Source organism: Canis lupus, chromosome 7 (genome assembly GCF_003254725.2).
Source record: "Canis lupus dingo isolate Sandy chromosome 7, ASM325472v2, whole genome shotgun sequence".
Taxonomy (NCBI): Eukaryota; Metazoa; Chordata; class Mammalia; order Carnivora; family Canidae; genus Canis; species Canis lupus.
The window spans coordinates 31954517-31962041 of record NC_064249.1 but is presented as its reverse complement, the minus strand read 5'-3'; the positions used below and the strand labels follow the sequence as shown (position 1 = coordinate 31962041).

The window sequence follows — 7525 nt, the reverse complement described above, 5'->3', positions numbered from 1 at the left end:
ATGGCGGGGAGGACAGGTGGTAGTGATAAGGTAGCAGGAGTAAAATCATCAGTCTTTATCAGTGCAGGATGACCTTTGTCTAGCCTCAAAGTACAAGTAGAGGAACTTCTCCTTCCCCATACACTAGATATCGAGGTCTTCTAGACCAAAAATTGGTATTAAGTATAAGCAAACTGAATGATTTGTCATGGGAGGTCTTAAAGATTCTGCAATCTCTTGATTCCACAATACAAGGTTGGAGTGTTTGCCAGATGATCTCTCAAGTCCAGGCTGAGTGATAGTCCCCATTAAGTAAAAACTGACTATTTGGCAGGTGAGATTGCAATATACAGTCTACAGAAAGCTTGGTTTACAAGATAGAAAGTGGATCTAGAAGAGTTGCCATTGGCCACAGAATTTGAATCGACTCTGTGGGGTGACATGACAATGAGGTACACAAATCCATTCTACATACCAGCTCTTATTCTAGTTGTATGCCCTGGCACTTTTGGGACTGCAGACATATAATGGAACCAAATATATCATGGTACCTACTGCAACTTGCAGTGCTCAGTCTCTATCCCCTTTTCCTAATTTCTTTCTGCCTTTGACCTTCCCAAACTTCTTCAAGTGTTCAGGCACAAAAGCCCCTCTTTCTACTTTTTTTTTCATAGTAAACCTTAATTGCCCTAGCACAAGTTTGACAGGAAAGAGTCTCAGCCTCCTCTAGGCTAAGATCTAATATTTATGAAGATAAACACATTCTACATTCACTCCAAATGGAAATGATTTTTAAAATTTCAAAATTAACAAAGATGTAGTTTCTTATGAAAGTGGGAAAGGGAACCATTTCTTACAAGAAAATAACCAAAGGGAATATTTGGTATTGTTGGAGACTAAAGTCAGCTGGCATTCGATAGTTAGGCATAGATCCAAGCAGAAACCACAGTGGGAATAGCCAGTTAACACACATCCATGTCAGCAGACCCAGTTAATATTATCTTCAGGGAACTTAGAGTGTGCAACACACACTCTGCCATGAACAGAGACTAGGAAAGGTTTGCACAATTCCCAAGGTTACCAGAGAACTAAACCATTTTCAATGGCCATAGTGTCCAGTATCATTCTGCATACCTGAAGGGTAGTATCATGTCACCAGCATGTGCAGGGCAGGAAATGTATCATGAATGCAGGAGCATTCCCTGACCATAAAAAGCACCCTGGACTGAAGCTATGAAACAGATTATGATTGTTTTCTATGAGAGCAAATATGGGAGAAATGTGTGGAATATGAGCTTACAAACTATAATCATAAAAATACTTAAAAGGATAAGCATTGTGAATGACACAGCGAATGGAAGAATTTACACCAAAGGAAATAGACAAGATCAATCTGAAGAATGCCTCAAATAAGTAGTTCTTAAATGTTTAAAGCAATAAAGTATGTAAACAGGAGAAAAGAGGAGCAAGATTATTTTTATAAATGCATATCAAGGGTTTCATAGTGAAGCTTTAGAATATTAATGAAAAAGAATAGAAAAAATATCACAAAAGTTGCCAGGAAGCAAAGAAACATAAGTCTGGTTGACATTGTATTTATTTTTAGAAATGTAAAATGTCAGAAGTCAGCAGAGTAAACTCTGATTTTAAAATTTTATATTCAACTGGACTTCTGAGCAAGATGGTGGAGTAGGAGAACCCTAAGCTTATCTCATTCCACAGATATGACAAGATAATACTCACAGCATGGTAAATAACTGAGAAAATCACCTGAACACTGGCAGAACAGACTCTCTATAGCTAAATGTAGAGAAGAGATCACTCAAAGAGGGTAGGAAGGGTGGAATGTGGTGAGGAACTAAATGAACCCACAGGACTTTCCTGGGGAAAGAGGGAAAGAGATATGCCATGGGAGCAGAAAAGTAGATCCTCAGACCAGCCACTCCAGGATCCCTATAACATTTGGCCTTAAAAACCAGTGGGGCATAATTTTCAGTTCTTACAATCATCAAGTCTTAACTCTTTGAACTATAAAAAGCAGGTTCAAGAATGGGAGAGTCAAGAGGGTGAAGGGAAATTGAGTCTCTGCACTTAAAGAGACAGCACAAAAAACAACCCCAAGGAGATAGAGCATGAAAGCAGCAGTTTGAAAAAAGCCTGAGGTATATGAGAGGAAGTTTCTTTACTAATTTTAGAGCCTGTGCTAGAGGAGTAGGGAACTTTGGGTGACTTCTACAGGAACAAAAGAATGGTGGGTGTCATTTCTCTCCCTACCAACCTAAACACACAAACACCTGTGGGAACCAACAAAGTGCCAACATTTACTACTTAACTTGCTAACACTACTACCCCCACCCTTGTATTCTCCTGTGGATATGCCCCTTCCCACCAGGCCTCAACCCCAGGTCCCCTCCCACAGCAGACCTACACAAACTTTGTTAACACCAGGTACACCAACCTCACATCCTCCTTCAGATCTACCTCCCAATATGCGCTTGACCAGAGCCCATTGAAACCAGTATCACAAGCCTGGCCATGTGCAAGCAGCCCTAACAGGGACCAGAACCACTCCAAAGTAACTCCTGCCCCAGGAAGAGGGGTAGATAACCACATAAACCTGTCCAAATCTTGCTGTAGCAGTGGGCTAGGGGCACACAGGTGATTGGACTTCAGGGCCCACCCAACAAAGAACGCTTCTGAGGGGAAAATACTGGGAAAGTGCCCTGCAGTTCAGAGCTACTGCATTTATGGCAAATACCTGGTCTGACTCAACTCAAGCTCAAGGAGTCCCAAGACTGGCCCACTATAGCACAGGGACCAAATCCTGCCCATGACAGGCAAAGGAGCCATTGTAAATGACTGGATTGAAGGCAAAAGCAGCTCAGCCACAGTTGTAGGGCACATGCAACACATGTAGGAGACACTCCTGAAGCACCAGGTTCTGGTAAACAGGGAATATTGCACTACAGAGCACTACATGACCTCTTACTTATAAAGCCGCTACTTTCAAGAGCAGATGTAATGGACTTTCCTAACATAGAGAAACAGACACAGAGAGTTAGACAAAATGAGGAGACAGAGGATTACGTCCCAAATGAAAGAACAGGACAAAATCACAGCAATTTCCATCACGAAATGGAGATAAGTATATGCCTGATAGAGAACTTAAAGTAATGATCATAAATATACTTACTTGACTTGAGAAAAGAATGGAGGCTATCAGTAAGACCCTTAGCGAAGAGGTAGAAAACATTTTTTAAAAAATCAATCCAAGATGAAGAACTCAATAAATGAAATTTAAAATATACTAGATAGAATGCATAGTAAGCCAGAGGAAACAGAAAAATTGGACCAAAGACCTGGAGGACTGAGAAATGAAAAACAATGAAGCTGAAGAGGAGAAAGAAAAAAAAAAAAAACGTAATAGAAAATGAAATAGACTTAGGGAACTTAGTGACAGCCTGAAGTGTAATAACATTCACATTATAAGTATCCCAAAAGGAGAAGAGAGAGAAAGGGGGTAGAAAATTTATTTGGAGAAATAATAGTTTAAATTTTTTTCAAATCTGGGAAAGAAAACACAAGTTCATATCCAGGAGACAAAGACAGCCCCCAACAAAATCAACTCATGAGGATCCACACCAGACCCATAGTAATTAAAATGGAAAAATAGTGATAGAGAATTTTAAAGCAGCAGAAGAAAAGAAAAACAGTTATATACAAGGGAAACCACATAAGATTAAAAAGGCCAGAAGGGAGTGACATGATATATTCAAGGTGCTAAAAGAAAAAAAAAAAACCTGCAGCCAAGAATATTCTATTCAGCAGGGTTATTATTCAGAATAGAGGGAAAGAAAAAGAGTTTCCTGGAGAAATCAAAAGTTAAAGGAATTCATTATCAATAACCAGCACTACAAGAAATGTTAAAGGGGATTCTTAGAGAGGAGAAGAAAGACCATAAGCATAAGATGTTATATACAAACCCAATAGTGTAATAGGTATGCCAAAAATAAAAAGAAAGGAATCCAAGTGTATCACTAAAGAAAGCCAGTAAACCAGGGGAGAAGAGAGAAAGAGGAAAAAGGAACAGAGAAGAACTACAAAGACAACCATAAAGCAAGGAACAAAATTTCAATAAGTACATATCTATAAATAGTTAATTTGAAAGTAACAGGACTAAATGTTCTAATCAAAAGACAAAGGTGACATAATGAATAAAAAACAAAACAAATTTATATGTATACAAGAGACCCATTTTAGACCTAAAGACACCTGCATATTGAAAGTAAGGTGGTAGAGGAATATTTCTCATGCAAATGGATGTCAGAAGAAAGCCAGAGTACCAATACTTATATTAGACAAAATAAACTTTAAAACAAAGGCTGTAACAAGAGACTTTATAACAAGATGATATACAATCATAATGGGAAAAATCCAACAGGAATATCTAACGATTGTAAATATTTGTGCACCCAACATGAGAGCGCCCAAACACATACAGCAGCTAGTAAGAAACATAAATGATCTAATTGATAATAATACAATAATAGTAGGGGACTTTAATATCCCACTTACATCAATGGACAGATTGTCTAAACAGAAAATCAACAAGGCAACACATTGATTAGAATGACACATAGAATAACACATTGGACCAGATGGATCTAACAGACATATTCAGAACAACCCATCATAAACAGCAAAATACACATTCTTTTCAAGTGCACATAAAACATTCTCCAGAATAGATCACATGTTAGGCAATGAAACCAACCTCAAAAATTTCAAGAAGGTTGAAGTCATACCATAGATCTTTTACAATTGCAATGCTATGAAACTAGAAATCAATCACAAGAAAAAAAAGCTAGAATGACCATAAATGCACGTAGGTTAAATAACACACCATTAAACAATGAATGGGTCAACCAAAAATTCAGAGGAAGTTAAAAAGTACATGGAGACCAATGAAAATGAAAACACAACAGTCCAAAATCTTTGGGATGCAGCAAAAGCTGTTCTATGAGGAAAGTATATAGCAATACAAGCCTACCTCCAGAAGTAAGAAAAATCTCAAATGAACAACATATCCTTACCCCTAAAGGAACTAAAAAAGAACAAAATACAAATCCAGCAGAAGGAAGGAAATAATAAAGATTAGAGTAGAAATAAAATATGAACTTAAAAAAAGAGATGAATGAAACTAGTAGTTGGTTCTTTGATAAGATCAACAAAATTCATAAACCTTTATGCAGATTCGTATTTTTCTAATAAACAAAATCAGAAATGAAAAAAGAACAGTCTTCCTACTCCTCCCCTTTCAACAGACATCCACATCTTCTGGCGTAGTGCCAGCCACATCCCTGAGACACAATGGTGAAATCAGAGGAAATGGATTTGGCCATATTGGGTGCCCAGCACCAGGGCTACTTTTAACTCTGGTAAAGTGGATAATGTCACTATCAGTGACTCTTTCATTTACCTCAACTACATGGTCTACATGTTCTACTATGATTCCACCCATGGCAACTTCCACAACACAGACAAGGCTAAGAATGGGAAATTTGTCATCAATGGAAAGCCCATTTTAGAAGATACAGATCTTCTAAGAGTGAGCTCCTACTGGGTTGATGTTGGTGCTGAGTATGTTGTGGAGTTCCCTGGGGTCTTCTTTACCATGGAGAAGGCTGGGGCAAACTTGAAGGGTGGAGCTGAGGGGGTCATCATCATTATCATCCCTTCTGCTGATGCCCCCATATTTGTAATAGGCATGAACCATGAGAAATATGACAACTCCCTCAAGATTGTGAGCAATGCCTCCTGTACCACCAGCCACATGGCCCCTCTGCCCAAATTCATCCATGACAACTTTGGCATCACGGAGGGACTCATAACCACAATACATGCCATCTCAGAAGACAGTGGACAGCCCCTCTGGGAAGATGTGGTGTGATGGCCAAGGGGCTGCCCAGAACATCATCCTGTCCTTGCTTCTATTGGTGCCACCAAGATTGTAGGCAAGGTCACCTCTGGGCTAAATGGAAAGCTCACTGGCATGGCCTTCTGTGTCTCTACCCACAATGTGTCAGTTGTGGATCTGACCTTCTGTCTGGGGAAAGCTGCCAAATACAATGACATCAAGAAAGTGATGAAGCAGGCAGTAAAGGGATCCTTGGCTACACTGAGGACCAGGTTGTCTCACACAACATTAACAGTGATGTCTACTCTTCACTTTCGATGCTGGGACTGGCATTGTTCTCAATAACAACTTTGTCAAGCTCATTTCCTGGTACAATAGTGAATTTGGCTTCAGCAACTCAATGGTGGATGTTATATGGTCCATATGGCCTCCAAGGTGTTAGAGCCCCCAGGACCACCAGCCCCAGCAAGAGCAAGAGGAAGAGAGAAGCTCTCAACTATGAGGGAATTCTGGACCCACTCATTTCCAACACACCAAGAACCTCCTGACCTCCACAGTTTCCATCCCAGACTCTCTGAAGAAGGGGAGGGGTTTGGGAGGCCCCACCCTGTCATGTACCATCAGTAAAGTATACTGTACTTCCCAAAACAAGAAATAAAAGAGGAAATAACTGATACCACAGTAATAAGAAGAAATATAAGAAAATATTAAGAAAAATTATATGCCAACAAATTGGATAACCTAAAAGAAATAGATAAATTCTTAGAAACATAACCTACCAAAACTAAAGCAGGAAGAAATAGAAAACTTGAACAGACTGATTACCAGCAATGAAATTGAATCAGTGCTCAAAAACTCCCAACAAACAAAAGACTAGGACAGGATGGCCTCACAAATGAGTTCTACCAAACATTTAAAGAAGAGTTAATAGCTATTCTTCTCAAACTATTCCAAAAAATAGAAGAGAAAATAAAGCTTCCAAATACATTCTCCAAGGCCATCATTACTTAGATATCAAAACCAAATAAAGACACCACAAAAAAAAGAAAAGAAATACAGTCCCCTATATCTGATGATGCAAAAGTGTGAAATAGATGCAAAAATACTTGACAAAATATTAGCAAACCATATCTAACAATATATTTTTTAAAAATTATTCACCATGATTAAGTTGGATTTGTTGCTAGGATGCAAAGATATTTCAACATTAACAAATCAATCAATATCATATAGTACATCAACAAAACAAAGGATAAAACCATATGATCATTTCAAAAGATGCAGAAAAGCATTTGACAAAGTAAAGTATCCATTCATGATTTAAAAAAATCAACAAAGTAAATTTAGAGGGAAGATAACTCAATACAATAAAAGCCATATTTGAAAAACCCACAGTGAACATCATCTTCAATGAGGAAAATCTGAGACCTTTTCCCCTAAGGTCAGGAATAAAAAAAAGGGAAGTCTACTCTTACCAGTTTTATTCAATATAGCACTGGAATTTCTAGCCACAGAAATCAGACAACAAAAAAGAAATAAAGGGAATCCAAATTGGCAAGGAAGATGTAAAAATTTCACTATTTGCACATGGCATGATACTCTATATAGAAAACCTGAAGACTCCACCAA

At 38.4% G+C, this 7525-nt stretch overlaps 1 pseudogene; it reads left to right on the top strand.

The window, feature by feature from the left end:
* Window positions 1-6338, top strand: LOC125755493 (glyceraldehyde-3-phosphate dehydrogenase-like; annotated as a pseudogene).
* Window positions 6339-7525: the final 1187 nt, after the last annotated feature.